General features: G+C 44.9%; 1 long non-coding RNA gene across 1 annotated transcript; it reads right to left on the bottom strand.

Moving 5' to 3' along the window:
• Positions 1–321: 321 nt before the first annotated feature.
• Positions 322–8,087, bottom strand: LOC148142487 (uncharacterized). Its single transcript, XR_015751892.1, has 3 exons — positions 7,957–8,087; positions 5,540–5,699; positions 322–508 (listed from the first exon to the last, which is right to left on the bottom strand). It is a non-coding gene; the product is annotated as an uncharacterized LOC148142487 (long non-coding RNA).
• Positions 8,088–8,439: the final 352 nt, after the last annotated feature.

Raw genomic sequence — 8,439 nt, 5'->3', positions numbered from 1 at the left:
TGTGATTGTGGAATGAGCTGCCAGAGGAAGTGGTGGAGGCTGGTACAATTATAGCATTTAAAAGGCATTTGGGTGGGTATATGAATAGGAAGGGTTTAGAGGGATATGGGCCAGGTGCTGGCAAATGGGACTAGATTAATTCAGGATATCTGGTCAGCATGGGTGAGTTGGGCCGAAGTACAGCACTGTTTCTGTGCTGAATAGTCTGGGGCTGTTTTCCCTGGAGCGTTGGAGGCTGAGAGGCGGCCTTATAGAGGTTTACAAAATCATGAGGGGCTGTGACTCTATATGGTTAACTGCACAGTCTTCAACAATATCAAGATATAGTCCAAGCTTGTGATTTCAAACAAATCTGTTGGACTATATGCTGGTGTCGTGTGGTTTCTGACTTTGTCCACCCCAGTCCAACACTGACTCTTCCACATTGTGTTCAACAATATCGAATGCTCCCGTCGCTGCCACCATCTGTTATTCTGTTGTTGTAGTTTGCTTGTGTCTGCAAATAGGCCTGAGAAAGATTGCAAAGGTTTGCTTATTGGTAAACTATACCTTTTATCAACACCGTAAATACAGGACTTCGGTTCCAATGAAAAGTCACAAATTTGAAACGTTAACTCTGCTTTCCTCCCACAGATGCTGCCAGACCTGCTGAGTTTCACCAGCAATTTCTGATTTTCGTTTCAGATCTCCAGTATCCACAGTTTTATCTGTTAGATTACAGTAATACAAACATCTGCTTCCTTCCTGGAAACTCAGTCAGTTGGCAGTTGGAGCTAACACTGGCTAGGTGACATAATGAAGGTAATATTTCAGGATTACTTCAGAAATAGTTGGATCCCATGATGAGTGAAGGATTGGAAGTTGCTGATGGGGGTTTGGGATATGAGGAATGGTTTAATTCCTCTGTACCCATCGAATAATCTCCTGAGAGAGTGCCATGAATTTATGAGCTGAGATTTTTAAGTTCCAGAACAACTAGGTCTTGCTTCTCTGCTTGGGTTCACAGCAGTCAGGACTGCAGTTGGTTATATAAGTGTTCTAATTATTAACAGAGGTTGTGCGGCCAGAGCGATGTACACCTGTGTCATATGCTATCAATTTACAGCTCCTTCTAACATTATTAAAACATAATGGGCAGCACGGTGGCTCAGTGGTTAGCACTGCTGCCTCACAGTGCCAGAGACCCAGGTTCAATTCCCGCCTTAGGTGACTGTCTGTGTGGAGTTTGCACATTCTCCCCGTGTCTGCGTGGGTTTCCTCCGGGTGCTCCGGTTTCCTCCCACAGTCCAAAGATGTGCAGGTCAGGTGAATTGGCCACGCTAAATTGCCCGTAGTGTTAGGTGAAGGGGTAAATGTAGGGGAATGGGTCTGGGTGGGTTACTCTTTGGAGGATCGGTGTGGACTTGTTGGGCCGAAGGGCCTGTTTCCACACTGTAAGTAATCTAATCTATTCATAATTCTCATGGTTAGACTAACTCTGTTGCTTCAGATTTTCACCCTCTGACTTCCCCTTTTGATTCTCTTGGAGAAATAATTCCACCAACTCTGACACTCACCTTCACACTTCCTCTGTGACATTAACAATGCAACGATCTGATCAGCTGGGTTCCTGATGAAGGGCTTTTGCCTGAAACATTGATTCTCCTGCTCCTCAGATGCTGCCTGACCTGCTGTGCTTTTTCAGCACCACTCTCATCTAGTCAATGGCCTGATCAGAGCCTGGAGATATTTTTGGTGAACCTTAGTGTGATCCTTGTTTGGAGTAGGTGGGACTTGAACCCAGACCATCTGGTCTAGGGGTAGGGACAGTTTTCACTGCACCACAAGAGCTTTGTCGAACCTCTATGCTGCCCGTCTGATCTCCCTCCAAAGCCTCCCCTCCCTCATTGTCAGCAATCACTCACTAACGAGTAATGATTGTCCATCTAGGAAATGCCATGTCACTGATGATGAGTCCTTGCCCTCCTTGTGTGGCTCCATCCTAGAGACACATCTTCAACCATACATTGGACAGGTGTTTCTGGGAGATGGAATTGATCTCTAGCCTTCAGATCATCAATGGTCCTTTCTCCAGTTCCTTTTCCATTCTCCCTCTTGCTGATGGTATTCCCAATGAATTATACTCCTTCTTACAGGAATTGCCTCCAAGTCAGTTTCTTCTTTCTCCCATGCATTGGCATCTATGCTGTGTTTCCTGAGGGAAGTCTTGAAACACTCCCTTTGACCTTCTCTCTTGCAAGTGCCTTCCTTGAGCTGGGTGAAGATGATTGGCTTTGTCTATTGGAGCTCAGGCTTGGCCAGTGCAGTAGAGTTGGTTTTGGATGATCATGGCTTCGATGCTGGTGCTATTAGGTGCTTCAAGGAGACAGATGTTAATATGTCAGTCCTCCCAGCTGATGCGGAGAATCCCTCTCAAACAACAGTGATGATACCTCTCAAGGGTCTTGAGGGGGTATCTGTACCTAGTCCATGTTTTGGAGCCAAATAAGAGAGTCAGAAAAATGACTGCCATATACACAAGGATCTTAGTATCAGCACGGGTATCACATTCATCAAAGACTCTCATCCTGAGGCATCCAATGGTGCTACTCACAGATTGGATGCCTACTCTACCCAACCATGGACCTACTCATGACTTGAGTTTTTACAACAAAGCAGCTTCATGGTCACTTTATACCAATCCGAAGTCACACAACACCAGGGTACAGTCCAACAGGTTTATTTGAAATCACAAGCTTTCGGAGCGCTGCCCCTTCATCAGATGCAGTGAGAAGGAAGGGCACACAGACATGGAGTTTATATGTGGATTTGAGTGGGTTTGTGTCTGTGTGCCCTTCCCTCTCACTGCATCTGATGAAGGGGCAGCGCTCCGAAAGCTTGTGATTTCAAATAAACCTGTTGGACTGTACCTTGGTGTTGTGTGACTGCTGATCAAGCCCACCTGAGTCCAACACCGGCTCCTCCACATCACTTTATACCAAAGATTTTAAGAGACTAAGATTTTACCAAAACACAATTTGAATTCTTAAATTCCCTAATCAGGAGAGATCGGAATCAGTCAAATTTGGAAGTAGCTTTTGTGCCAACTGTGGGTATCGTGATGACAAATCAGAATCCCAAATTACTGGTGGACATATTAAACTTTTAACTTCAACATGCATGTATTTAAAAGCAGACTATGATTATTAAAAGATAACAATGGGTGTAAGTTCAGTGACTGCCGAGCAAGCGCTGCGTGAACTGACAGATTATCACACCTGTACATAGAGACAGGAAAACTCCAAACAGGGAGAACACAGGAGCAAGTTCAAGTAAATGGGATTAGTGTCATTTGGGGTTTGTTGGTCAGCATAGACATAGTGGACTCAAAGTCCTGTTTCTGTGCTGTATGACTCCACAACACCAGAACCAGGAGCAGGAGAAGATATCCTAGGTCTTATGAGGAAAGGCGGAGGGACTTGAGGCTGTTTTCATTAGAGAGAAGGAGATTGAGAGGTGATGTTTTTTGAGACATATAAGACAATCAGACGGTTAGATAGGGTGGACAGTGAGAGCCTTTTTCCTCACATGGCAATAGCTAGCACGAGGGGACATAGCTTTAAACTGAGGGGTGATAGATATAGGTCAGATGTCAGGGGTAGGTTCTTTACTCAGAGAGTAGTAGGGGCATGGAACACCCTGCCTGCAACAGTAGTAGACTCACCAACTTTAAGGGAATTTAAATGGTCATTGGATAAACATATGGATGAGAATGGAATAGTGTAGATTAAATGGGCTTAAGATTAGTTCCACAGGTCGGCGCAACATCGAGGGCTGAAGGGCCTGTACTGCGCTGGAATGTTCTATGTTCTCTCAATCTCCTCTCACTCTTCTAAACTTCAGAGAGCATCGGCCTAAACTGCTCAATCTCTCTTCATCAGACAAACCCCTCATCTCTGAAATCAATCGAGTGAACCTCCTCGAACTGCCTCCAAAATAACCATATCCCTCCTCGAGTCAGGAGATCAGAACTGTCCACAGCTGTTGGGGTGCAGTCTCACTGCTACCTTGTACAGTTGCAGCAACAGCTGCCTACTTTCAGACTCTCCTCTTTTAGCAATAAAGGCTGACATACTGAAAAGGAAACCAGACTGAGAAGCTGACATCCCACCTCCTCTCAGGAAGGAGCTACCTGCTGCAGATGTGTTTGTGGTTTACCTCCCGACAATGGGGCGGCATGGTGGCACAGCGGTTAGCACTGCTGCCTCACAGCGCCAGAGACCCGGGTTCAATTCCCGCCTCAGGCGACTGACTGTGTGGAGTTTGCACGTTCTCCCCGTGTCTGCATGGGTTTCCTCCGGGTGTTCTGGTTTCCTCCCACAGTCACAAAGATGTGCAGGGTCAGGTGAATTGGCCATGCTAAATTGCCCGTAGTGTTAGGTTAGGGGTATGGGGTGGGTTTCGCTTCGGCGGGTCGGTGTGGACTTGTTGGGCCGAAGGGCCTGTTTCCACACTGTAATCTAATCTAATCTAATGAAGGGTGAAAAGCTGTCTGCAATTGGGATCCTCGCGCGTTTATCATAGAAGACCAGCATACACGTTCAGCAGGTGCTAGGGGAGGCAAATGGGTTTTTGGCCTTTACTTCAGAGGGAATGGAATGTATGAATAAAGTGGTCTTGGTAAAACCGTACAAGAAACTGGTTAAATCAAACCTGGAAAACTGAGCAGTCTTGATTCCTTTATCTAAGAAAAAAGTATTGGCCTTGGAGACAGACCAGGAAAGTTTCACTAGGTGGCTCCCAGGTATGGGTGGGGGGGAACGATGTTGATTTGATTTGATTTATTATTGTCACATACCTAGGGACAGTGAAAAGTTTTGTTTTGCGTGCAGTACAGGCAGGTCATACCATACAAAGCTCACAGGGTGATTGAACAGAGCGAGGGATGCAAAGTTACAACTGCAAAGAAGGTTCACAAGATCAACATTAGATTTGAAATCTGAGAGGTTCATTCAGAAATCTGATAACAGCGGGGAAGAAGCTGTTCTTGAACCTGTTTAAGCTTTTGTATTTTCTGAGGAGAGGCTGACTAGGTTGAGGATGTACTCCTGGAGGTGCTGCTTTTAGGCTGAGCTGTTAAACTGAGGCTGCACCTGCCCTCTCAGCTAAGTGTAAAAGACCCTACAGTCAGTATTCTGAGGAAAAGTTGAAGAGTCCTTGGACAGTGCTGATCCGTCATCCGGCATCACTGAAATAGATTTTCTAATCGATGTTCATGGGATCCTGCTGTGCACAAATCAGCTGCTGCATTTCCTGTAGTATAATAGAGACTATTTTTTAAAAATGTGCAATCGACTGTACAGGGTTTTGGGATGGGCTAGGACAGTGGAAGGTGCTATGTAAATGCTCCAGACAGAAAGCTCTTGGATCTTAATGCTGGAATGTTCAATATTGAAAACATACATCATCGTTGGCTCAGATTATTACTGTCAGCTCTGTTTGAGAAATACGTGGATAAATGTGAATTATAATCCAAAGGAACATGTTTTTCATTAGGTACCTGCAGCCGAATTCCTCACTCTTGGCAAAGCAGCATTCCATCACTTTGTGTCTGATGTTCTGGTTTTGGTGGGAACTTCTTTTCACAAATTAACTTCAAGATACTCCTGAATTGATGCTTCCATCAAAGGTCTGTCTTTTTTCCACAGGATCGGGAAATGCTGGGGGACAAATATCTTGTAAAGAATAAATCAAACAACAGCTGTCAAAATCCTCTCTGTCACTTTCAAAACCTCATCTCTATAATCTCACAGAGAGAGTGAAATTACTGTGACCCAGTAACGTATTAATAACCAGGTGATCCACCCCTGGGAAAGCAGCACTCCCTCTGTAATAGCAACCATCCTTCTGACAGGCTATGACTAAATGATCCATGATTTATCACAAATGCTGCTTCCAAATTTGACCGATTAATTTTATGTACAAATCTCACTTAATTGGGGAACGAAACCTCACAGCAAGTTTCAGCATTTTGCATTCAATTTACATAAAAGTTACATTTTTTTTTACATTATATTGCATTACAGTGTGGAAACAGGCCCAACAAGTCCACACCGACCCGCCGAAGCGCAACCCACCCATACCCCTACATTTACCCCTTACCTAACACTACGGGCAATTTAGCATGGCCAATTCACCTGACCCTGCACATCTTTGGACTGTGGGAGGAAACCGGAGCACCCGGAGGAAACCCACGCAGACACGGGGAGAACGTGCAAACTCCACACAGTCAGTTGCCTGAGGCAGGAATTGAACCCGGGTCTCTGCGCTGTGAGGCAGCAGTGCTAACCACTGTGTCACTGTGCCGCCCACAAGTTGATGTCCTTATATGAGGTTGTCCCAATTGCATTGTTACAAAGAAGGAAACCAAGCATCGTTACTTGATTTGTACTCCAATGAAAGCAAGACTTGCATTTATATAGCCCCTTTTTTCTAGATGACATTGAAGTGCCTGGTAGTCAGTGAAGGGTAATATAGAAACATGCAGTGAGAGGCAATGCAATGAGTCCTCACAAACAGCTTCAGTCCCCTTATTTAAGGAAAGAAATCATTTCATTGGAGGCAGTTCAGAGAAGATTCACTGGGATGATCCCTGGTGGAGGGATTGTCGTATGAGCAAAGGTTAAACAGGTTAGGACTCGCCTCCCTGGAGTTTAGGTAAATGAGAGGCGATCTCAATGAGACATAGAGGGTTCAGAAGAGGCTTGACAGGGTCAATGCTGAGAGGATGTTCCCCTCATGGGAGTGTCTAGGACCCAGAGACCCTCTAGTACTAGAGGATACAATCTCAGAATAAAGGGGTGCCAATTGAAGGCTGAGGTGAGGAGGAATTTCTTCTCTCTGAGGGTTGTGAACTGATTGCCGCGGAGACTTATGGGGCTTGTGTATGTTTAAGGCTGAGATCGATAGATTGTTGCTCAGTTCGGGGAATCGAGAGTTACAGGAAAATACAGGAAAGCACACATGAGGAACGTTGGATCAGCCGTGATCCTATAGAACGGTGGAGCAGGCCTGAGGGGCCGAACTGCCTACTCCTGTTCCTGTTCCTTCCGGCTGTTTGGTCATATATGATGATGATCTGCACTTTTGTGATCTTGGTCTGTCTAGCTCTGCTTTGAAGAGGTGCTTTTGAATCTCTCATGATCAGCCAAGCAAACAGCCTGAACAACGGGACTCAAAAACATTAACTGTTTCTCTCTCCACGGATACTACCAGACCTGCTGAGTTTCTCCAGCACTTTCTAATTCTGTTTGTTTCAGGTCTCCTGCATTCGCAGTTCTGTGTTTTATTTAAGAAAACCGATGGGCTTTGGTTTAACATTGGATTGTCAGAGATAGAATTGCTGACAGTGCAGCAGCCCCTCAGCTGCACGACACCTCTTGCATTTACACTCTGGCTGGGGACTTGAAGTGGAATCCTGAGATTGAGAGGAGAGAGGGCAATAAGGGAGCTGTGAGTTATGCTCTAAACCAACACTAACGTGAATCACACTTAACAATGCTGGTCCCCAGCATTACCCAGTGAAAGTCTCAGTTATTTCCAGCCATTACACATGGCTCATGGCAAAAGGGGAACCTTCTCAGTTAAATGTGTTGGCATAGCAGTAAGAGACCAATCATCCAGATCTCCAGCCTTGGAAGATATGAGTTCAAATCCCACGACTGCCGCCAGTGAAATTGAATTTTAATTCATCAATCTGGGGTATACAGTGACAGTGACCATGAAACTGAAGAAGGGTCTCTCAACCAGAAACGTTAACTCTGGCAGACCTGCTGACCTTATCCAGCAACTTCTGTTTTTGTTTCCGATTTACATCATCAGCAGCTCTCTTGGTTTCCATGAAATTATCATCGATTGTTGTAAAAGCCCCATCTGGTTCACTAATATCCTTCAGAGAAGGGAATCTGCCATCCTTACCTGTTCTGGTCTTTATGCGATGTCAGACCCACAGCAATGTAACTCACTCTTAGCTATTCTCTGACATGACCACTCCGTTCAAAGGTGATTAGGGAAAAATGCTGGTCTCACCAGCCATGCCTTCATCCCCTGAAAGAATTAAAAAAAAAGAGATGGACCATTAAGGGCCACCTTTCTCTGTAATTGTAACAAAGACCATTCAAGCACAGATAAGGATTATACTCAATACTTGGTTAGTCCAGTCCATTGTCAACAGTCCAATTCCTTCACAAACTGTGCTATAAATAGTAAAACTTTATTTCCAACCCCAGCAGACTGTTCAATCTGACATTTCTATTTTGTCTCTGTCAGCTTGTTTAGATTAAACTAACAAGTCAAAAAGCTTCTGGAAGTTGAAGTATTCGCTTTCCAACTTAATCAAAACAGGCTGGGGAAAGATAAATACAACCCCAGCACCCATCAGAAAGAAAGACCCATTGAGAC

The sequence above is a fragment of the Chiloscyllium plagiosum genome, unplaced genomic scaffold (genome assembly GCF_037043375.1).
Source record: "Chiloscyllium plagiosum isolate Xiang-an unplaced genomic scaffold, Cpla_swu_hap1 HiC_scaffold_28, whole genome shotgun sequence".
Classification (NCBI taxonomy): domain Eukaryota; kingdom Metazoa; phylum Chordata; class Chondrichthyes; order Orectolobiformes; family Hemiscylliidae; genus Chiloscyllium; species Chiloscyllium plagiosum.
This window is presented reverse-complemented; position numbering and strand designations above follow the sequence as displayed.